General features: G+C 50.7%; 1 long non-coding RNA gene across 1 annotated transcript; it reads left to right on the top strand.

Moving 5' to 3' along the window:
* Positions 1 to 13,363: 13,363 nt before the first annotated feature.
* Positions 13,364 to 15,098, top strand: LOC129632332 (uncharacterized). Its single transcript, XR_008704469.1, has 3 exons — positions 13,364 to 13,492; positions 14,365 to 14,601; positions 14,958 to 15,098. It is a non-coding gene; the product is annotated as an uncharacterized LOC129632332 (long non-coding RNA).
* Positions 15,099 to 24,384: the final 9,286 nt, after the last annotated feature.

Here is a 24,384-nt window from a genome sequence, read left to right on the forward strand (position 1 = left end):
GCCCTCCACTGTGTCTGGGTGGCAGTGTGTGTCCACAGGAGTAGATGGGAACGAGAGGTGATGGGGTGTGTGATGGGACAGAGGACATGGAGGAGGGAAGAAGGTGTGGAAGCGCCGGAAAGAGGGTTATGGTGAAAGTGGGGCAGCCAGGACCAAGGCAGCCACTCCATGTGGGTGGGACCAATGGGCTGAAACTAAGGAGTTGTGGTATTAGTGGCTGGAAAGGCCTGTGGAAGTAACATAAGTCACCGTCAGCTCAACGCAGTTAAACCAGTTCTAGAATCCTGGCCCCTCTCTTCTAGTCCAGCATCTCTTCAACCACATTTTAAAAAAATAGTTGAATCAGAGATGTAAAGATAATATCTCCAACCTGTTAGTTGCAACATTTGATACAATAGTGAAATACTAGGAAAATCCAAGTGTTAACAATAAGGAACTGGCTAAGAATAAAATAAAAATATGACTATTAAAATGGTTTTTAAGACTTATAAAAGAACATTGGTTAATGCTCATGATGTATTCAATGTTATATGAAAACAGGATATGAATACTCTATTTTGTGAAAAAGATTTACATGTAAATATAGGTAAATGTATTAGGGTTCTCCAGAGAAACAAAACCCATAGAATGTATGTATACACACATGTGCATGCACGCATATGTGTGTAAATTGAGAGTAAGAGTGAAATAGATTTATTTTAAGGAACTGGCTCAGGCAATTGTGGGTGCTGGGAAAAGTCTGCAGGGCATGCCAGCAGGCTATAGGCCCAGGGAAGAACTGATGCTGCAGCTTGAGTCTGAGGGGTATCTGGAGGCAGAATTTCTTCTTCCTCAGGAGACCTCTGTCTTCTAAGACCTTCAACTGATTGGATGAGACCCATCCACATAACGGAGCTTAATTGGATTTTGATTTAAAAGTTCAGTTCAGTTACTCAGTCGTGTCCGACTCTGCGACCCCATGAACTGCAGCACACCAGGCTTCCCTGTCCATCACCAACTCCTGGAGTCCACCCAAACCCATGTCCATTGAGTTGGTGATGCCATCCAACCATCTCATCCTCTGTCGTCCCCTTCTCCTCCTGCCCCCAATCCCTCCCAGTATCAGAGTCTTTTCCAATGAGTCAACTCTTTGCATGAGGTGGCCAAGGTATTGGAGTTTCAGCTTCAGCATCAGTCCTTCCAAAGAATACCCAGGACTGATCTCCTTTAGAATGGACTGGTTGGATCTCCTTGCAGTCCAAGGGACTCTCAAGAGTCTTCTCCAACACCACAGTTCAAAAGCATCAATTCTTCAGTGCTCAGCTTTCTTCACAGTCCAACTCGCACATCCATACATGACCACTGGAAAAACCATAGCCTTGACTAGATGGACCTTTGTTGGCAAAGCAATATCTCTGCTTTTTAATATGCTGTCTAGGTTGGTCATAATTTTCCTTCCAAGGAGTAAGTGTCTCTTAATTTCATGGGTGCAATCACCATCTGCAGTGATTTTGGAGCCCAGAAAAATAAAGTCAGCCACTGTTTCCACTGTTTCCCCATCTATTTGCCATGAAGTGATGGGACCAGATGCTGTGATCTTAGTTTTCTGAATGTTGAGCTTTAAGCCAACTTTTTCACTCTCTTCTTTCCCTTTCATCAAGAGGCTCTTTAGTTCTTCACTTTCTGCCATAAAGGTGGTGTCATCTGCATATCTGAGGTTATTGATATTTCTCCTGGCAATCTTGATTCCAGCTTGTGCTTCCTCCAGCCCAGCGTTTCTCATGGTGTACTCTGCATATAAGTTAAATAAGTAGGGTGACAATGTACAGCCTTGACGTACTCCTTTTCCTATTTGGAACCATCTGTTATTCCATGTCCAGTTCTAACTGTTGCTTCCTGACCTGCATACAGATTCCTCAAGAGGCAGGTCAGGTGGTCTGGTATTCCCATCTCTTTCAGAATTTCCCACAGTTTATTGTGCTCCACACAGTCAAAGGCTTTGGCATAGTCAGTAAAGCAGAAATAGATGTTTTTAAAAGTTAATATTGTCAAAAAATACCTTCAAAACAGCATGTAGACTGGTGTTTGACCAATAATGGACCACAGCCTTGCAAGCTGATGCATAAATTTAACCATCATGGTAATGACAAGGAAGAGTAGAAGGAAGAGTGTCAGTGTTAAAGGGATTCTAGGGCATTTATTTATACTTTCCTCTCCCTTCCCCAAGTTTCAATAGTAAACAGTTTTTAAATTTCAATATATAAAATATAAGCAATTAATAAAAGTGTTGTCTTTGCCCATATAAGGAAATAATTCTTTCAGTATCTGAAAGAGAGATTTGTTAGTTCCAACTCCATGCCCAGTAGCAGTACTGATATTATCTCTTAAATTTACCACCTAAAATTATAGACTAACATGAAGATAACTACACTTCAGTTTAAAAAGTCATCTATAATCTTACCATGCTATCAGAGTTGTAGTTTTTGTAGTTTTTCTGCTGCATTTCATTTTCATTTTTTTCCCCATGGTGTACGTATGTATGCACGACATTTCACCTTAACTTTTCAAAATTTCTTTAGTGTTCTATTGCATGATAATGATTCATCTAATCCTCTATTGTTGGATATTAATGTCTTTCCTAGTTTTCTGCTATTAGAAACAATTTGGTCCTAAACAGCTTTGTACACTGCTCTTTGCACATGTATCTGATTATGTTCCTTAAAATGAATTCCTGGAAGAGAAATTTCTGGGTCAAAGCATATGTTTTTTACAAAATTTGATCTGAGTACCTAGAATGGATTTATCATAATCCTTGGTTCATACATGCTCATCCTTGGACTATGCATGGCCCATATGTAGTATAATTATTTAAATGATATTTTTAGTAACATGAGCCCACTATCCAAAACACAAACTAAGAATTTGACAGTATTATTATTATTCCTTCCATATTCCCACCTCCCTCTACAGTTCTCTCAATTCTGTTTATTCCCTTGTTTTCTTTTCTATATATTTTATTGTGTCTGTATTGTATTCCTAAAAACATGTATTTTTATTTAGTTTCCAGCTTTCAAAAGGTACCATCCTGTATATAATGTTTTGTGGCTTAGTTTTTGTCATTACTGCTGCATATTGAGAGTGAAAAAGTTGGCTTAAAGCTCAACATTCAGAAAATGAAGATCATGGCATCTGGTCCCATCACTTCATGGGAAATAGATGGGGAAACAGTGGAAACAGTGTCAGACTTTATTTTTTTGGGCTCCAAAATCACTGCAGATGGTGACTGCAGCCATGAAATTAAAAGACGCTTACTTCTTGGAAGAAAAGTTATGACCAAGCTAGATAGCATATTCAAAAGCAGAGACATTACTTTGCCAACAAAGGTCCATCTAGTCAAGGCTGTGGTTTTTCCAGTGGTCATGTATGGATGTGAGAGTTGGACTGTGAAGAAAGCTGAGCACCGAAGATTTGAAGCTTTTGAACTGTGGTATTGGAGAAGACTCTTGAGAGTCCCTTGGACTGCAAGGAGATCCAACCAGTCCATCCTAAAGGAGATCAGCCCTGAGTGTTCTTTGGAAGGACTGATGCTAAAGCTGAAACTGCAATACTTTGGCCACCTCATGCGAAGAGTTGACTCATTGGAAAAGACTCTGATACTGGGAGGGACTGGGGGCAGGAGGAGAAGGGGACGACAGAGGATGAGATCACCGACTCGATGGACATGAGTTTGAGTGAACTCTGGGAGATAGTGATGGACAGGGAGGCCTGGCGTGCTGTGATTCATGGAGTTGCAAAGAGTCGGACACGACTGAGCGACTGAACGAACTGAACTGATTGTTGCACCATAACATTGTTTACTCATGTGTTGTGTTCCTGTAGGGTGTTCCACTGGGTGAAAATACCAGCTAGTGATCCTACTGTCCTGTGATGAGTGTTTGGGTTGTTTCTGGGGTCGTGGTACTGTGAGCAATGTTGCTGCAAACATTCTGTCATTGGTCTCCTTTTATACACATGCAGGATTTTCTCTTGAGTATATAAACCTAAGAGCAGAAGTTAATATTCAACTTTAGGAGACAATTCCAAGATGTTTTTCTGAAGTGATTGCCTCTCCAATAATGTAGGTGAATCCACATCCTCCCCAACACTTGGTATTATTGGACTGGTACTATTTGTTAATCAAATAGGTATAAAGTGGTCTCTTGATTGCATTTCCCTCATCACCAATGATATAGCTCTGTCTGAATCTACTCAGGCTGCCATAACAAATACCACAGACCAGGCTGGCTTAGACATTTATTCCTCCCAGTTCTGGAGGTAGAGAAGTCCAAGATCAAGGTGCTGGCAGATCCAGCTCCTGGTGAAGGCCCTCTTCCTAGTTTACAGATGGCTGCGTTCTTGCTGTCTCTTCATATGGTAGAAAGAGAAATCATTTCTTTCATGTTTCTTCTTATAAGGGCACTAATCCCATTCAGGAAGGGATCTTCCTAATTACTTCCCAGAGTCCTCCAAAGGATTAGAGCCTCAACATATAAATTTTGGAAGCATATACACATTCAGTGAATAGTATTTTCTTTTATGGCCATATTTATTTATCCTTCTGTGAAATTCCTATTTATACCCTTTGCCTATTTTTCCATTGGGTTGCTTCTGCTCTTCTTATTGAGTTCAGTACATTTGTGATATTAATTTTTTGTCATTTATGTATATTATAAAACAGTCCATCCTAAAGGAGATCAGCCCTGGGTGTTCTTTGGAAGGACTGATGCTAAAGCTGAAACTGCAATACTTTGGCCACCTCATGCGAAGAGTTGACTCATTGGAAAAGACTCTGATATTGGGAGGGATTGGGGGCAGGAGGAGACGTCTTTAGATGTCTTATTTTGTTTTTTACTTTTAGAGACGTCTTATTTTGAAGTATAATCAATAAACAATAGTATATAAGTTACAGGTGTACAATATAATGATTCACAATTTTTAAAGGCTATACTTCATTTATAGTTATTATAGAATATTGGCTATATTTCATTGCACGGAGATGTCTTTTGATAAATATAAAATTCTTAATTTTAATATAGTCAAATATGTTAGTCTTTATAGTCATTGATGTTTAAGAAAATCTATTCTTACCCCAAGGTCTAAATGATATTTAGACATATTTTCTACTAAGAAGTTTAAAGTTTTGTTTTTAACATTTAAATCTTTAATCCATCTGGACTTGGTTTCCCAACATGGTGTGAGGGGAAGGTACAATTTCTTCTTTTTCTAGATGGTTAATCAGGTTTTCCAACTTCATCTATTCAACAGGTCCTTTTCTCTTTGCCGTTCTGACGTAACTTCTGTCATATACCTTAGTGTGAGGTTCTGTTTCTGAGATATTCCTCTGGTGGATTTATTTTTCCTTTCACCAATACCACACTGCCTTAATTACCATAGCTTCACACTAAGTGCTGACATAAGGTGGATCAAGTCCTTTCTGTCTACTTTTCATCTTCAGAAGTATCCTGGTTATTCTTGGCTTATTCTTCCATATTATTTAATAAGTTTTTTAAAAATCCCTGTTGCAACTTTGAATGGAATAATATCAAATCAATAGGTCCATTTGAGGAAGAGTGACATCTGTATACACTATTAAACTTTCCTATCCATGAATATGGTATATCCCTCTATTTAGTTAAGACTTCTTTAACAGCTGTTAACCAAGTTTTCCTGTGTAAGTTATAAACCTTTTGTTAGATTTCTTCTGAGGTACTTGGTATTCTCTATCTGTAGATCTTTTTGCCATGTAGCTCTCCAAGTTGCTTCTGTTTATTTCCTGTTTCCCTCGGTAGACTGTGAGAGTGAGGCAGCTGAGGACTGAACTGGGAGGCTGTTTTAGGAATGGAAGTTCTGGTCCACTTTCTGCTTCTTGAGCAAGCTAGTGGGGAAGCTTTGTTCTGGACCTGTTTGGGAGGATAGCATATGCTCTTCATTAGGGAAGAGTCATGGGTGTACGGGGTGATCCAGGGAGGAGCTGGTTAAGGGAGAAGCACCCAGCCAGGAGAGGCCCTGTGGTGAGGAGGAGGGAAGAGCTCCCAAGATCCAGGCTTGAGTCTTGACTCTGCAGCTACTGGCATCCTTCCTTTTAAGTTAGGTTAACGCTTTGTCCTACATCAGCAAAGGTGCCCAAAAGTGAAGTTCACTGGAGGAAAGATCTGCATGGAGTTAAAACTATATGAGGAATTTTCTTTGAATCTTTCTTTGAACCAGCTGAGAATGGTGAGCCACTCATGTCGTCAGAGTGTTTGGGACAAACATGCAGCCACAGAGGCAAAGCTGGGCTGAAAATCATCACAGAACACATGTTCCCATCCCCTAGAGGCAGCACTGTGGCTTCTTGGGCCTCAAAGTGACAAGATTTATCCAGGGAGCATAAGTTATGGAGATATGGAACAGTGCCACTTCCGGGGCTTTGACAAACTGTGGCGCATGTGCTGTGGATCATGCTAACAGAGGAGAGGATTGCATTGTTGGTGGAAGCCTAGGGACCTGGAGGATACCCCAGCTTCATTCTAGGGTGGCTCACATGGGGCCCTGCCCCAGCCTGAATCCTTGCAACATCCACCTCTAACACGCGTATAGCCTTAGTGTAGGCTGGCTGTAAAATTCCAACCATTGGGACTCTTGGCCTGATGACACCATGAGGTTTTCAAGTTCCCCTTGGATCCCATGCAAGCTTCCCCACTGTGTTCGAGGGGGCCACTGCCTGTCTCACAATGTTTAAAGCAAGATGGGACAGTCTTTCCTGAGTGCGCTGGGGATTCCCTGGATGTCCTTCTCTGAAGGTCTGTAGATGATACCTAGGCCTGCCTATGTGCAAGAAGCTTCCCCACAAGTAGCCAAAAAAGGCTCCATCTTCACCTGATTTGTGTCCACTCAAAAGGAGGCTGCAGGAGGCTGATGAGTCATAATCCAGAGAGGTGATGGCAGTAGTCTCCATGTCCATTGATTAATGAAAACAGGGCTAGTTGGACACAGAGTAGATGGTTATAAATGGTGCTGTCAGGGAAAAATAATTATTGTATTAATAAGGAAACGTTCAAAACCAGGCTTTAAAAAAAGAACTGGCAACTTAGCATCTCGTGGGTAGTAAGGCAGGCCTGATGGGATGGGGGCCACCCCTTTGCCTTTCCAGATGCCAGCCTCCTCCTTGCCATGCGTGTGCCCGTGCCCGCACCCAGGTGTACCATGAACCAGCGTGTGTGGACGCTGTAGGCTTGACCTCACTCTCACGAGATGTGAGAGGGTTCAGCTGGGGTTGTTTGCAGGCATCCGGGACCACTTCCAGCAGGAACAGGGAAAAACGAGCATATCTTATTGTACCTGAAACACTCTATGATATGTACTAAATATTATGACTACTCGGGGCCTTGCAATAATTGATTCACCCACACAGCCATTTAGTCTGCGAGCTGTTCGTTTTACAAATTCTACAATCTTTTAGAAATTCTTTCAGTGCGGAAGATTGCTGCCTGGCCTCAGATTCATTATGGTGATTGAATCCTCTTCAATAGAGAACGGTTTAAAGAGAGCACATGCCCGTGTGTCTCACTCAGAGTGAAGGCACATAGGTTAAAAGCTTGTCTGGGTGGCATAATTCACTGCCGCTATGCCAAACAATCACGTCTTATTGTGACCTTCATAAGATACAAAAAGGCAACAGGATGGAGCTCGGCTTTTTTTAAACCCACTCACAGATTTAGCTTCCCAACATCTGAAGCTTGGAGAATTCCTAATTAAATAACCAATTAATAATGTAGAATAGGAAAAGCTATTTTTTTTTCTGAAATGCAAAATCATAATTAATCAGAGTACAAAAAGCTGCCTGTCTTTATATCAGAAAAATATAGACTAGGTATTTAAATATTCCACCACACCTGAACCCCGGCCATCCGTCATTGTTATGACTTAAAACATCTCAGACTAAATTAGGTTTTGTTTGTATAGAGCAGTGAAAGTCAGATGGCTTGAATGACAAAATTAGAACATGCTCAAATCACTGAGACAAAACCGCATAAAGAGAAAGATGTGCAAGCAAAGGGCTGCCAGTATGGAGCAGAAATCTTCCACTAATTCTTTTTAAAAATGAGTTCTTTCCCATTTGCTCAACCAATTGGTGTAAATATAAATTTCTGACCCACAAGCAGACATTCCAGGGGGAAAAAAAAATTATCCCTGCCCCCTTGTTAACTGCCCAAAATAGCAAACGGCGCTCTAGAGAGGTCGCCCCCTCCCTCCCTTCCCCTCCCCGCCAATTTCCCTGCCTCTGGTGCCATTTACCCTCCGCGGCACCACCGCCCACCGCTCCCGCCCAGCCCGCGCCGCTCCGCCCACCAATTATTGTCGGGGAGACGGGCAGGAGCCACTAATGATCTAAGTTCTCCCCCACCCTCCGCACTTTGCACCTCTCGGCACATTTATATTTTAAAAGAAAAGCTGGCTTTTATAGTTCGTGCCACCTCCACAATTTATACTTTGCCCATGAAATACCAGACCCGGGAGTAAATTTTCCAAGGAAGAAACATAAAAAACGCTTCCCTAGATTGACTAGACGAGCGGCCTGGGGAGAGGAGCCGGGGCTTAGTAGGTGCTGCGGGCCCAGGTGCCCCTCGGTTCCCATGAGCCAAGTGAGTCCTGCCCTGCGTCCTGAACACGCGGGCATTTGCCTTCAAGCTTTTGCTCCTGCTGCTTCCTGCTCGGGGAAGTGCACATTTGAAACCCGTCTGATGTTCGAGGTGGCGCCACCTCTCACCTCCTTGAGGACACCCTCCTGGCTCACCTCGTCAGAATCACCCTTTCCCGCTTCCGGGCGCCCGCACCCCACCTTCTCCTTCGGGTTGGTGGGTGTGGACCCTGCCCAGGCCTTCAGCTCCCCGACCCTGGTTCTATAGGGGCGACCCTGCGCCCCAGCTGAGGAGGGCGTGGTCAGCCACGGTGGGCAGGGGCACCTGCCTTCTCGCGCAGGTTTTAGAGCGACCTTCGCCTGGGCCCCAGATGCCACCAGCCTCTGTCCGAGCCACCGCCACAAATCTCCACTAACATATAATTTGCTGTTATCACAGCAATAAATAATTTTTGGTGACAGTTTTACTGTGAGACTTTGTGTGGTGTTTTTTTTATTGACAAAACCGCTGTGAATCAACATACATGAACACAATAAAAATGTGAGAAATATCTGCATTACGGCTGAGGTTTTGTCGATAGGGCAGCGCATCGATCTCGGCTCCTCTTTGGGGCTGTTTGTGGAGTTCAGCGCGCAGGTTTCAGAACTATCTGCTTAGGGGCCGCCCACGCCTAGCGCCCCAACCAAGCCCCTTGCGAACCCCTCCCTTTGTGGGGAACCGCAGCAGCCTGGGGGCAAAGGAGGAGGAGCCAGAGGCTGGAGGGGGCTCGCTCACTCACTCATTCCTTCCAGCCTCATTCATTCGGGCGCTGTGTACTGGGACCCCGGCGACCCGGGGCAGGACGCTGGCTGGCGAGGCCTTCCATCTGCGGGAGGGGCGGATCCGCCGACAGAGGTCCCCTCCCTGCGGTGGGCAGGGAGATGCTCCCTCACTGGCCCATCTCAGCCCCTGGCTGGGTGCCTCTGGAGGGGGTGGAGGGCAGATGTTACACAAGTGAGGGACCCCTACCAGGAGGCTTCCTGCAGGAGCCAAGGGAGAAGGGCAGGGGAGTGGCCAGGACAGGAGCCCAGAGCCGTCCTGGCAAGCGGAGCAGCCTGGGAAGGAGCCCAGTGCATTCGAGGAACCGAGAGGAAGGGCGAGAGGCAGGGAGGGGGGTGGGGTGAGAGGACGCAGAGGGTGCCCGGGGAGTGCCCCCAGAGCAGAGGCCCGGGAAGGAGTCAGCGTGGAGCGGCGGGGTCCTCCGGCGGCCAGGGAGGCTTGGAGCTCACTCAGTCACCGTGACATGATGCTCTTTCACTCTGCCACCCCCACTCAGCTGCCCTGTGCGGTCACCAGGGGTGTGTTGCCTCCAGAATCCCTTCAGGCTCGGGCCCTCCACCATCCCCACCTGGACCCAGCCCTTGGCTCCTTTGGTGGGTGACCCAGCAGGACTGGCTCCACACTCCTGAAGGCACATGTTTCTCCAAAGTCAGAGGCCCCGTCCTGTGCCTTGGCAGGGCCTGTGATCAGCCGCCAGGCCTGCCCACACCTGCCCAGCAGGCAGGGGGACTTCCCATACTCGCCTTCCCCACCGTTTTGCCACCCATGCACTGGCGTTGCCACCTCGCCAACTGCCCCATCCAAATCCCACCCTCTGTGGAGGCCCCGCAGCACTGATGCCCCCAGCAAGCCTCCTGGGGTTGTGCTGCCGCACGGCAACCCCCAGCTTCCCTGTCCTTGTCCCCAGGAGCTTGTCCCCTGGCTTGGGAGAATGGACTCCTCACTTAGTAACATTCAGGATTCCTTGGCTGTCGGCTCCAAGCTTTGGCTCAGCCCCTTGGGGGGCAGGGAATTGGACTAGCGGTCATAGATTTGAGTGCCTTCAGGGCCAGGCACCGGGAGAGGGCCTGGAGGCAGTGGGTATGAAGCCCTGCCTGCCTGGGGCTGTCCGATCTGCTTCCTCCTCCTCTTCCCCTCAGCCTCTTTTAGTGACTGGGCTTGCCAAACTGAAGGTGTCTGTCCATTCTTGTCCCCAGTGTAGTGAGGGAAATGAAGCCTACCCCGGCCTGGAGGTCTGATCCAGGGGCCGGCTGGAGGTAGGGAAGAGTCCCCCACCCCTGGAGTCCTTGCCAAGTGCCAGGAGACGGCAGAACTCAGGCTTCTTAGGGCACCTCTCACCACCCCCACCAGAGCCCTTTGAGCCCTTGTGAAAATCACCTGCTCCCCTCTCCGCCCTGTCTCACATGGGTTCGCTTTCTTTCCTTCTGGTGGTGATCACTGTCCAGCTCAGTGGTTTGCTTGTTTGAGGGCTGTGTCCCTCCAAGCCAGCTCTGGGCTCCTGAAAGCAGGGACCAGGGGCTTCCCTGTGGGAAAGTGAGGGGCAGCCTGCAATGTCATTGGAGGGAGGGGACTTGAAGTGGTGGCATACACTTGACAAAGTGAGAGAGTCCCGTGCCCTTAACAGAGAGTGGTGCTATTGGAGACCACAGATGGCTCAGGTCTTTCCAGCCTGTCCCAGCACCCAGGGCCACGCTGGCCCCGGGCGAGCTGTCTCCTCAAGCACCCCAGCTGTGCTCACCAAAGGGCAAGCACTTCTTTCAGTGCAGATCCGTTGATCACCCCACATTCAGGGAGTGGCTGGCCCTTGCCTGGACCCCTTTATCAGGGTCCCCTGGCCTACTGGAGCTGGCCAGGAAAGCAGGGTTTCGTTTTAAGGGTGATTTCCTCAGCCCCCATGGGCTGCCCTGCCAAGCACCACCACCCCCGCCCCCCGGTGGCACCTGCCCACGCGGCACCTGCCCAGGGCAGCCGGCTGTGCCCCTGCCACCCTCCTGACGTCAGCTGAGGGGATGGATGCTGCTTCCTCTGCTGCATGCTGCTCAAAAGAGTAGGCAAAAGGCAGGTGTCCAATTGCAGCGGGTGAGGAAGAGAAATAATTTGGTTTCTAAATCAGGACTCAGCACCACGGCCAGACACTGGAAGGGAGCCTCTTGGCTGAAGGGCGGATGATCCTACACATGGGTGATGGCCTAGGACCCTCAGGGACATTGGGGGCTCCCCTCGGCCCTGACTCTGGGTGCTAAAAGCCCTGAGAACAAGCCATCTGAAAATTAGGATTCTGTGTCGGCCTGTCAATCCCCAGAAGCACACAGCCTTTCATTAAAATCCGCCTGACATTTCTGTTATGCTCAGAAATCCCGAAGATATGCCAAGTGCTTGCTATTTGCCATCACATCCGCCTGGGAAGCTGTGGGCCGCCAAGCCCATTGTGCTGAAATGCCCCCCAGGAGGCGGGCAGCCGGCTGTGCAGGGCACTGGCAGGGAGCACGAATGGGCTGTTCCAGGGGGGCTGCCCGACAGCACAGCTGGGGACAGTGGGCCTTGGGTTCATGCTCTCCAGGGACACGATGGCTCCTCTAAGCTCATAGTCCATGAGGGGTTCTGAGTGCAGGGAGGTGCCTGCAAGGCCAGCGAGGGAGGCCACTGCGGCAGCCCCGCAGGCCCGCAGGGAGCCTTCCTCCTCCGTGCCAGGGCGGGAGAGCCTTGCCTGTGCTGAGGCCTGGCGACAGGTGACAGGGCAGCCAGGGCAGACAGGAGGCAGGCAGGTGCTGTCGATATTGGGCATTGACCTGGGTGTCTCCGAGGAAGGGCCTGTCATTTGGCCAGCGTGCCAGGAGTAAATGTGCCCGAAAGGTCACAGAGACCATAGAATGTGTGATATGGAAATACCTCCATCCCGAGAAGGCTGGGGAAAGCCTTGGGAAGAGAGGGAAGGCCCGCACTGTAGAGTTGGATGCTGTGGCCACATCTCAGCTGTGAAGCTGTGCTGTGAGGTGGGGGACAAACCAGACTCCTGCGTGGAAGTATACGGGTAGCAGGAGGCTGGAATGCTGGGCAGAGCCGTGGACTTCATTGCGTAGTTCACGGAGGAAGTGAAAGAGAGCAAGGCTCCTGAAGAGGAGTCTGGCTGAGTTCATTGACTCCCTCCCTCCATTCATCCATCCATCCATCCCTCCATTCAGCTCTCTATCCACCCACCCATCCTTCCATTTCTCCGTCCATTCATCCCTCCCTCCCTCCCTCCCTTCTTCCATCCTGAGGGTTCGCCCACAAGGATGTGACTTTCTGAGGGTCTTGGTGAGTGGGAACCAGGGGCTGAAGGACAGCCAAGACTGTTTTTCACTTTTGTTACTCCTCTCCAGCCAGGAGAACAGACGTGTGTGGTCTGAGGGTTGCGCTGTGTGGCAGGCACCCCGTCCATCTCTTCAGCTGCCAGGGGAGAGTAGCTCTCACACCTCAGCTGACCGATAAGCTTGGGCCATAGGAAAAACAAGAACCCCAAATCCGAGTGGGCTGGATGGGCAGAGCAGGGAGTGGAGGTTCCCAGTTAGTCCTCACTCAGCGCATTCTCCTGACGGCTCAGGCGGGTGTGTTCCTGAGACTGTGGACAGAGGGCAGACATTTATTAGGCACCGCCTCTGTGTCAGATGCTGAAAATACAGTGGTGAGTAAGTAAGGCCCAGTCCCGCCCCCGAAAGCAAGGGTGATAAAGAGCAGTAACAATCATCCACGTCTGGTTCTGCCCTGCACCGTGCCTGGCTCGTTGGCAAACACCCAGGGAGGGAATGAGTGAAAGAACAAGGGATGCTAGCCCCTCCCACCCCCAGAGGATAAGGGGGATAAGCAGCCTCTCCTGGCCTCCATGTGTAACAGGTTAAACCACTTTCTTGTTTAGAAATAGGGTCGTGGGAGATTTCATTAGTTAAGATGAGGTCATACTAGAGTTGTGGTTCAGTCGCTAAGTTGTGTTCTACTCTTTGTGACCCTGTGGACCGTAGCATGCCAGTTTCCTCTGACTGCCGCTATCTTCCAGGGTTTGTTCAAATTCATGTCCATTGAGTCGGTGATGTTATCTAACCATCTCATCCTCTGTTTCTGCCTTTTCCTTTTGCCTTCAGTCTTTCCCAGCATCAAGGTCTTTTCCAATGAGTAAGCTCTTTGCATCAAGTGGCCAGAGTATTGGAGCTTCAGCTTTAGCGTCAGTCCTTCCAATAAATATTCAGGGTTGATTTCCGTTAGGATTGACTGGTATGATCTCCTTGCTATCCGAAGGACTCTTAAGAGTCTTCTCCAGCCCCGTAGTTCGAAAGCATCAATTTTTCATCGCTCAGCCTTGTTCCCCATCCCCCAAGACTACCGGAAAAACTCACATCCCTACATGACTACCGGAAAAACCATAGCTTTGACTATATGGACTTTTGTTGGCAAAGTGGTGTCTCTGCTTTTGTATACGTTAAGTTGGTCATAGCTTTCTTTCCAAAGAGCAAGAGTCTTTTAATTTCATGGCTGCAGTCACCATCCGCAGTGATTTTGAAGCCCAAGAAAATAAAATCTGGCACTGCTTCCACTTTTTCCCCTTCTGTTTGCCATCAAGTGATGGGACTGGATGCCATGATCTTAGTTTTTTGAATGCTGAGTTTCAAGCCAGATTTTTCACTTTCCTCTTTCACCTTCATCAAGAGGCTCTTTAATTCCTCTTCACTTTCTGCCTTTAGAGTGGTATCATCTGCATATCTGAGGTTGTTGATATTTCTCCTGGCAGTCTTGATTCCAGCTTATGATTCATCCAGCCCAGCATTTTGTATGATGTACTCTGCCTATAAGTTAAATAAGCAGGGTGACAATACACAGCCTTGTTGTGCTCCTTTGGGCCCTAATCTAATATGGCTGATGTCCTTACCAAAAGGGGAAATCTGGACATAGACACTCATGCAGGGAAGACAGAGTGAAGAGACACAGGGAGAAGATAGCACCTACCAGCCAAGGAGAGGGGCCTGGAACAGATCCTTCCCTCACAGTCCTCAGAAGAATCCACCGTGACCTCTAACTTCTAAGCCTCCAGAACTGTGAGACAGTAACATGTCTGCTGTTTAAGCCATGAAGCCTGGAACACTTTGTGAGGGCACCTCAGGAAGCTGTCTAGGTTTGTCAGGGATGTGCCATTGGGGTCTGCGCCTAGAGCTCTCGGGGCGCCCATAGCCAGGGGCTGGTGTGTGGGGGTGGGATTGTCTAGACACTGGCTGCACCCCAGGTCAGGGAGGGCTCAAAGATGGGTCTCCCTTCTCCTCTCGATGGTCTGCAAGGCCCTCTGGCTGCTCCTCTTCTCTGGGCTCTGGTGGCCCAGGGGCCCTTCTGAGGCTACCCAGGGGCAGCCAAGCCCACTGTAGTCCACCTAGGGCATCTCCGGTGGGAAGTAGACAGGGCTGAGTGGCAACCATGGGAAGCGACACTGGCTTCTCCCTTAATAAATGTCAGCTACGCTGTCCTGCTATTTTCTAGAACACCCCAAGCACTCTGCAACTCTGGACATTTTGCCTGCTCTCCCTGGCCTGACGTTCTTTCCTGAGCCTGTTGAATCACCAGCTGGACCTCAACATCACCTTTCTAGAAGCCATCCTTGCCTGCCCAAGTAAACCAGCCTTGTCCTCTGGTTTTCTCTGGTGGCTTTGTTTCGTTGCAGGTGCGTTGGGTCAAGCATTTCACTTGTCATGTCTGCTGCCATACCTTGGTATTCAGATGGCATTGTGAATATAACAAATCCTTGATAAATACTTGAGGAAGGATGGATAGATGGACAGACAGAAGATGGATGGGCGTTTATCCTGGGTGGAGCAGAGAGACCAGTTGGGATTTGGGTGCTACTCAGCAAGCTGCTTTTCTCGAGGCCCAGTGCAAGGCAAGAATGCAGGGGGGGAAAGGAGCAGAGGTGTGGGCCACCCAACCCCAAGCCCTGAGCCCCGGGGTCCCCAGGGGCCCCGGGCAGAGGCCTGCAGGGCTGGCCAGCAGCCCCGGGACCTGTGTGAGAGCCCTGCTCCATTCGAGGTCCTTTGGCTCCTCTGAGGGGCAGCCAGCTCTGGGAAGAGGCAAAGGAGGAGCAGCCCCTAAGGTTTCAGAGAAAGCAGGGCACCCCGACCCCCACTCATGCCCTCTGCGTGCCCTGAGTGGCTCTGGGGCTCACTTCTCTGAGTGAGCTCCCAGGAGACCCTGCATGGCCGTAGCTACAGCTCGTGTACAGAGGGGCTTGGGGAATGTGTCCAGCTCTGAGGAAAGGGAGGGTTGGGTTCCCTGTGTCTGGCCTGCTGAGGAGCACCCTTCATCTGGCCCCTCACTCATATGCTCGCACGTCAGCCTGAGACCCTGGGCTTGACCCCCACTCCCGCCCCCCAACCTGGGTCAGGCAGGGAGGACTGAGGTTGGCGCGGGCCTTGGTTCAGCAGTGAGAGTGTCACCCAGGGGAACTTGTGTGACAGTGTAGAGGGATGATGGCCCATGTGGGAGGGGGCCCAGGTGGCCCCTGGGCTCCTGCCTGGAGCTGCTGCTTCTTGGCCTAGAGGGGCTGCTCTCGGGAGGGACTCCAGGCAGTGGGGACAGGCCGAGCACCCCATTTTGGAAGGCAATGTACTGCTCCCCATCAGGCAAGCACCACCCCCCACTCCCCATCCCTAACGGCCTCCAAAGCTGCAGGAAAAGCCCGCTCTGGTCTGTGTTTATTTTTGGAATTTTAACTGGTTGGACAAGGAAGTGAGCCTTGTTAAAAGGGATTTATCTGTGGGTCACAGTGAGTTTGAGGGGCTTAGGAGGAAAGAAAGGGAAGGGCTTTTCCCCTTCATCTTCCCCAGAGCGGGGCCCCTTGCTCACAAAGACTCAGGCCCCAGGGCGGGGGCCTCAATGCCAGCCCAGCTGGAGGGAGCGCCTCAATAGGGAAGAGCTTAAGTCATTTATGGGAACCAGAAAGGGGTTTCTTAGTATCGAAAAGAAAGGCCTTCCCGAGCCCAGCAGTGCCACGGGCTGGGCAGAGACATTTCCTGGGCTGCCTTCTTCAGCCGCTCCAGGGGCGTGTGGTCCTTCTGCCCTCTGAGTGTGGGCTTCAGGGCTGGGGGCGCACCCAGGACCCCCTCCCCTTCACTCAGCGACCACGGGGGTACCAGTCATCGTGGGCTTGATTGGCAGCCCTCCGTGGAGAAGGGGTCAGAGCCAGGCCACCCTCTGGGTCTGTGCTCTCAGCACGGGCAGGTGTTCTGTGGCCAGGGGCCTGCTTCTTTCTCGGGGCGCTCTGTCCTCTTTCTCTGAGACCAAAGGTGGACCCCCTCTGTCCACCCGCCACGTGGGGTCCCAGAGGGCTGCGACCCCTCTCTGAGGGAGGCGAGGTTGGGGGGAGCCCACCTCCTTGCCAGTGAGTGTGTTGCAGCTACTGTGTCACTCCAGTGGCTCCTCCAAGCCCCTCCATGCAGCCGGAGTCCCAAGATACCCTTTCACCAGGGCAGAAGGCGTTCATGGAGTCGCCCTCGCCTCTTGGAGAGTTTTATTACTATGGGAAACAGCCAAAGTGGTGAGGAGTGGTGGTGGTGGGGGGGGGGTCCATCATCTCCTGCAAGCAGATAAAATAGAAACAACTAAATAAAGCACCCTTGCTGCTCAAGGGGAAAATTCTGCTTGTCAATTATGATTTATGAGCAATTGCCAAACAGGGAGCTGGCCTGCCTGTCTCGAGGCCTGTTTCTGCCTCCCCCCTACTTGGTGGGCGAGGCTGGGGGTGGCTTTGGGCTTCTGGGAGAAGGTGGGTCCTGCGACAGGACTGGCTGTTAACCCCTTGGTGCTTGTATGTCCAGCGCCCAGCTGCTAGAGGGAAGGGAGGGGACCTGTGCCCCCACTTTGGCACCGAGGTGGGGAGGGCATATGGACGGCGGCCACTGGCAAGGTGCCCACGCCAGGCTCTGGCTTCAGTCCCAGCGTGAGCTCCGGCCGGCGGCGGGTAAGCTCTCTAGCCCTCTCTGCCCTATATAGTCCCTGGCAGAGCTGCCCCTGGTCCTCCCCGGCTCCCCGTGGAGGGGCACCAGTTTGTCCTCGCCTGCTACTGCTCAGGCCAGATGGTGGGTATTTCCAGGCCACAAAGTCCTCTGACCTTTGAACAGTTGCCGCCGAATTTCAATAATGAAAGGACCTCTTTTGAATACGTACAAATGAGACGTTATATTTCCATACATTTTATTTCCAGCCTCATCTGCGAATCTAATATTGACCCGGAGTTATCTGTGATGGGGAAGTTATTAATTCTGACAGATATAAGGGAGAAGCTAATATTCGCCTTTTACAAACACCTAATATTAATCTCGGGTGCTGTAAACGAGAGCCGCACGCCGGCATGGGGGAGATGACACCAGCTCGGAATTTGATAATGAAAAATGGGCAAGTTTAATTTCAGGGAATGGATAAAAACGTTTGCCCGCTGCGAGGTAAGCGGCATGGGAGGCCCCGGCGGGATTCCCAGTGGACAGAGCAGAGGCCTGGGAAGTGACCCGCCTGCCCACAGGCCCGGGAGCCTGGGATCAGGAGCATCGCCAGCCGGGGGTGGGCCCTGGCCTCCCAGGTGTTGGAGAGAGGCCAGCCCGGAGCCGCGGCCTCTATTGCTACTGCTCACACCTTCAGGAGCAGCTTCTGGACAAGCCTCCGCTGCCTCACCCTCTGAAGGTCCCAACGTCCCTGTGGCTGTTGCCTGACCAGGGGTTCGTTCTTACACCCCTGGCAGACTCAAGAGATGGGGAATGGCACGGAGGAGAAGCCAGAGGACTCTCTAACCTGGGGAGCTCGGGCTCCCAGCCCTGAAGTAGCTGCCTCCTCTAACGCACCCTTTGCGCTCAGGGGCCTGCCTGCTCTGCTGCCCCCTCACTGCACCCCCCAGCGTCCCCTCCGTTTGGTGCTGGGCTCAGCCTATGTCTTCTTTCCTGTGCTTTCCATGGCCCTGCCTGCTCTGTACCCCCAACCCTGTTCCTCTACCTCCTCCTGCAGATCTCAGCCTGGAGGGGCTCCAGGCTGAGGGGCTCGCACGCCTGACACCTCGCACAGTCACGCCCCCTTTGGTAGGCTCCTATACTGTTAGGGGGCGTTCCCTGGTAGCCCAGTTGGTAAAGAATCCACCTGCAATGCAGGAGAGCCCCGTTTGAATCCTGGGTTGGGAAGATCCGCTGGAGAAGGGATAGGCTACCCACTCTAGTATTCTTGGGCTTCCCTGGTGTCTCAGCTGGTAAAGAATCCACCTGCAGTCCGGGAGACCTGGGTTTGATTCCTGGGTTGGAAAGATCCCTGGAGAAGGGAACGGCTACCACTCCAGTATTCTGGCTTGGAGAATCCCATGGACTATATAGACCATGGGGTCGCAAAGAGTCGGACACCACTGAGTGACTTTGTTAAGAGTTGAATTCCCCCCTTCCCCATTCCTATGTGGGAGTCCTAACCCTCACTACCCCAGAATATAACCTCATTTGGAAATAAGGTCATTGCAGCGGTAATTAGTTACGATAAGGTCACACTGGAGCACGTGAGCCGCTGACCCAGTGTGACTGGTGTCCTTATGCAAAGGGGATATTTGGACATGGAGAGAACGCCAGTGACACGAGGACAGACAGTGAGCTGGCGTCTCCATGAGCTAAGGGACACCAGAGATAACCAGTAAACCTCCAGGAGCTGAGGGAGAGGCTGGGACAGAGCCTCTACAGAGCCCTCAGGGGGACCAGCCTACCGTCACCCTGACCCTGGGACCTGTGGCTCTCAGAGCTGGGGAGAACGTGTGTGAGCCCCCGGTCTGCAGAGCTTTCTTACAGCAGATGACAAACTAAACACACGTAGGTCTCCTTTGTGGCTTTGCCACCACACACCATTTTACAGGGTGGTGTGACTCTCCCGTGGGCTCCATCGTGGGGAGAGATGATTCTGTCCCCCGCTGAGCACCCTAATGGGTTCTCTGCACTGGGCATGTCGCCCAGCACGTTGTAGGCGCCCGAAGAGTAGCTGTCGGATAGATGACTACGTTCCTTGTCATCTCTGCCGGAAATAGAGCCATCAGCGTTCGTTGGATTCTTCCTATTTGCTCCAGATAGTGCCAGAGTTGGGTGTGTACACAGGACATACTGTAACAACCACCCCGAGCTGACCCAGTGGCATGTTGTTTTAGTTTCCGCAGGCCTTGTGGGTGCTGGGAGTCTGGTGAGGTGGGGGCTGTGTCGGGGGTCAGGCTGGAGCCTAAGTGCAGCCCTCAGCTTGGGCAGAGGGGGAGGCCGTGGAAGGCCTGAGGACAGCTGGAAGCTGCAGGTCCCTGGTGGGGTGTGCAGGCCTTGGCAGTGGGCTCCTCCTCTGTCCATCCGCTGTGGACCTTTTGGACAGCAACTGGCACCCTGGTCACTGCAAAGGGCCAGCCACCCCTTCACACACACACTGGCTGTCAGCATGATCAGCTGTCCTAAGTTGCACTGTGGTGGGTCACGGAGGGCAGCTCTTCCTTTGTTCTTAAAGCACCGCGGTCATCTCTGTGATGTCATGGCTGACCCTGGGTTCTGGTACCTTATGCACGATGCCTGGTGGAGCTTATGCCTTGGGGCAGACGTGGGCCTCCAGATCTCCAGCTGTGGATCTGGGAAGGACCTCCATTATCACTGAGCCTCCCCTGTGCAAGATCGGCAAGTGAGGAAACAGATGCTCAGCAACCTATCCAGAGCCACACAGCTGGGCAGGGTCAGAACAGGAGGAGGCCCCAACCCTTACTCCAGGCTTAGGGTTTAGACACTCACGCTTCAGGAAGAAGGGGCTGGGAAAGCGCAGTACCAGGAAAACAGCAGAAAAGTTCCAAGAGTTTTTTTCTCTTTTTTTTCTTTCTTCCCCTTCCGTGAAATCCCAAGTCTTAGTGCTTGCTTTTCAGAAGCATCTGAGAGAACCCGAGGAGCTGGCTGCCTCTTCCTCCCGGCGCCTCCCTCACTCCCCCTCTGTGCTACACTGTCCTCCTCCCGCCACACCTGCTCGCCCTGCCCCCCACACATGCAGACTTGTGAGCGCACACGTGACAGGGCACTCACAAAGCATGTACCACACACAGGACGCACATGTGCACACACTCGCGACACCCCTGTGTCCTGAGCAGACCCCGAGGACAAAGGGCCGGGGTCTCTGGCAAACCCCGGCTGTGTGGCTCCGATAGCACAGGACGACGGGATCCTGACTGCTCCTCGTGGTTGCAGTTCACAAAGAGCCCTTTGCGAATCCGCAGGCAAGCCAGGTGGTCTAGATGAGTGTGAGTGGTGACTGTGCACTTGTGAGTGCATGTGTGGTTGTGCATGCGCACAGCAGGGAGCACGGAAGTCCAAGCAGCCGCGGTCACCTGTATCGTCTGATCTGTCCCGGCTGTGTTCGTGCTTGGCCTCCATATGCATAAGCTGTCCCTTCCCGTCTCCTGTGTGGTTGGTGATAAAGGTGAGTTGGGGGAGGATGGATGTCCTTTGGTGACCTCTCCATACTTGGAGCCATGCCGCCGCTGTTCCCCGGTATTGGCATTCCCAGCAAGGCCGGACTCCTGGCCAGAGGTTCCCACAGGTCCCACCCAAGAAAGCCTGGCCCATCTTGGGCTGGGTCCACCCAAGCCAGCCAGTTTGCCTGTGGGGAGTCGCTCTGGTGACAAGTCGCTACGGCCCCATCTGCCCTTCTCCAGCAGAGAGCACTGATCGGCCATCCAGTGGCCTCTCGCCTGACCTTCATGAGCCGAGGCTGTGTTTATTGTCAGAAAGATGACTAAGAAATCCCCGACATATCGTATCATCAGCATTATGATCGGAGAAACAACACCTACAAAATCTATTATTCATTAAGTGTAACCAATATATAATTTAAAACAGTGGGTTTTGTCAAATAATGTTAGGTCAGCATAATTTTCTGCCTATTACTAATATCTATAACATCTTTGCCTTAGTCAGCTCTATTTAAATATGCAATCATTTACAGCTTTTGAGAATATTTCTGTGCACTCCCAATTTCCAATATTCAACTACGACAAATTTTATGCTGACATCAATAGCAAACTATTAAAGACAGTATTTCATTATTGGTTTTTCATCCCAAAAGTTATTTACAATTATATACTAAGCACTAATATTAAAGGAAACCATTTAAATGAGGTGCTATCTACTTTAACAATATGTCTGTCACAGAATGAGATTGTGTTTAAAGATTTTATCAAGAAATGGTTGTTTGCTGAGGTTATGTTTTGTCCATGAAATATGCATTTCATATCTCTTTCATTTCATTAACATAATTTAATTTGTGCTTTGCATTTTGTGCATAATACATATTTGATTTACAAAACAAATATTTCCATTAGAAAATGAATTTCATGCAGGCAAAAAAGCAGAACCAAATGATGTATTGAAGGAAAATAAGAAGAAATGAAATGCATTTTCTCAGTCTATTAAAAAATCTATGGCATTGACAGAAAGTGCACTTAGTGCTACATTTAAAAAATAGCACATATGTCAATGTATTAACAAATAGAATTGGAAATACAAATATTTCCCTATATCAAGCCAAGAATCTCTTTATTTTAATTGAGTTGATTTAAAAGCCCAACTACAATTTAATTTTTATTTCATGATGTGATGCTGGGGCTGGTACAGTCGGAGCTGTGTGGGGTTGGCGGTTGATGGAAGAAGATAGTTGACCTTAAAAATGGCTTTTATTGACAATGGAGAGACATGGTTGAATAGGAAGCGAAGGGGAAGCAGGCCCTTTGTCATCTGGGAGCAGGGTGGGGAGAGTGAGGCTGGCAGGCTTTGGAGCAGCTCCTTGCTCAGGTGCTCCCCTGTTGCCCCGTTCTGGCTCCTGTCTCCTCTGCAATCCTCATACCTTGCCCCCACCCAGACTGTGGGGCTGGTTGGGGTCCCAGGAAGTGAGGAACATGAGTGTTTGAGTCTTGGCTGGCCCACACATGAGACAGAGGCTCTGGAATTAGGGGAGCAGAGGATCTCGGAGTAGGGCTCCTGCCCTGCAAGCCAGTCAGCCACTGAGGCCCTTCTTACCCAGAAGTGTGGCCCAGGGTATGCACACCCCCATCAGTGCCCCTACAACATTATTAGAGGTCATGTACTCGATCAACAGTGTGAATTCAATGATGAAAAGACTCAGGAAGAGATCAGGACTCCCGACTCAGGTATCCCCAGCTCCCATTCAGCTCAGTGGAAACTGAGGGAGGCTGATCCTTCAGGAGAGCTGTGGGGAGGGGGACCTTCAGGACAGACTACTGGAGTCCAGCAAGGCTCAGAGGTGGCAAAATTGAACAGTGAGTTTGTATCCAAGCTGTGTACATGGGCCGCTGCCCTCTGTTCCTATTCCCTGATCTGAAAGCTCTTTTCTGTATCCCACAAATCCATACCCCACTCATATCCACCATGGCTGCCCCACCTGCAGAACGAGGAAGCAGTCACTGTCCTGACAGCTGCTGGGGTGATGAAACAGGGTGGAGGAGACCTCAAGGACAAGACTGAGGTCTCTTTAGAAGGGAACCAAGGGCTAGTCTTGGTATGTGATTGTAGCTTTGTTGAGGAGGGCTGCCTGGGCCTCATGTGACCTCCCCTTATGTGTGCAGTGGGTGGTGGTGATACCGGGGCTCCAAGTGGGGCTGTAGCATATAGTTACACAGGTTGCATACTGAACCACAATAACGATGCTCTTTATATAGAAGAGTATAGGGTGCCTCCAGGTGCTACAGTATGGCAGCCCTGGGGCTGAGCCACACCTCACCATCAGTGGCATGGGCACACACATACATTTATATTCTGATGTACTCACACATGCTCCCACTCGCTCTACTTACGCACACTCACAACACACATGCTCACAATTATAATCACACTCACCCATATGCACACATATAAATAGAGCACTCACACTGTCTCACACAATCTGGAGACCCTGCAGACCAGCCTGCTCACCTGAGCCCACCTTGGTCTGTGCCCTCTGAGCTCCTTGTCCCCTCCCATCAGAATGTGGGCTCCTCTGAGACTGGACCAGGCTTCCTTGGCCTCTGGAGGTCCATGCACACCTGGACACAAGCAGGATGGCACCTTGCAGGTGGGAAATGCCCACAGGCCTCTGGGGCTGGGAGGGATGGAAAGGGGGCTTCCTCCAGCATCTGAATGGGATCTATAGCACCAGGCTCGGGGCATGTATGTGCCTGTAAGCCCTGATCAGCCTGGCCTGGTCCCTGCTCCTAACCTTGTTCCAAGACTGCAAGTCCCCTCCCACAGCCCCTCCACTGCCTGGGGCCAGAGGGAAATGTCATTAGAAAAATCCTTTTTTGTTTCAATCTCAATGGTCATAAAAAACAGTCATGCTAGCTGGAGCAGGAGGAACCCAGCGGAGGAACAAGAAGTTTGAAGGTCTGCCTAGGAGCGGGAGAGATGGGGTCAGACACAGTGTGGGGGTCAGGGTGGTGGGAGCTCCTGGTGTTGGTCTTGGCTGACCCTGTCCAGGCACTCAAAGGCCAATCTGATGGCCTACGCCTCTGGGTCCCCCCCAGTCTGAGGCCCTGGCCACGCTGCCTGGAGGAGCTGGGGACTCAAGGCCCACACATGAGGAAGCCAGGGTCACTGCACCAGGAGGGGCACCTGCAGTGTGTGGAGAGAGGGGGTCTGGGGTTCTCTGGCCCCCAACATTCATCCTCGAAGTGGCCTTCCTTCCAGCGCCTGATGGGAATGGTGGTGTCCACTGCTTGAGGGAAGAGAGAAGGAAGGACGAAGCCTTGGGGACCGGCCGAGGGCTGTGCACAGGGTGCGTGGGTGGCTGTCACCCCTGGGGCGGGCCGGGGGTCCTGGCTCCCTGTGGGGGCTGGGCCAGCATGTGCGTGGCTCGTGAAGAGAGGGAAATAAATGTGCTGACACGGGAAGTCAGACTT

Source organism: Bubalus kerabau, chromosome 17, assembly GCF_029407905.1.
Source record: "Bubalus kerabau isolate K-KA32 ecotype Philippines breed swamp buffalo chromosome 17, PCC_UOA_SB_1v2, whole genome shotgun sequence".
NCBI lineage: Eukaryota > Metazoa > Chordata > Mammalia > Artiodactyla > Bovidae > Bubalus > Bubalus kerabau.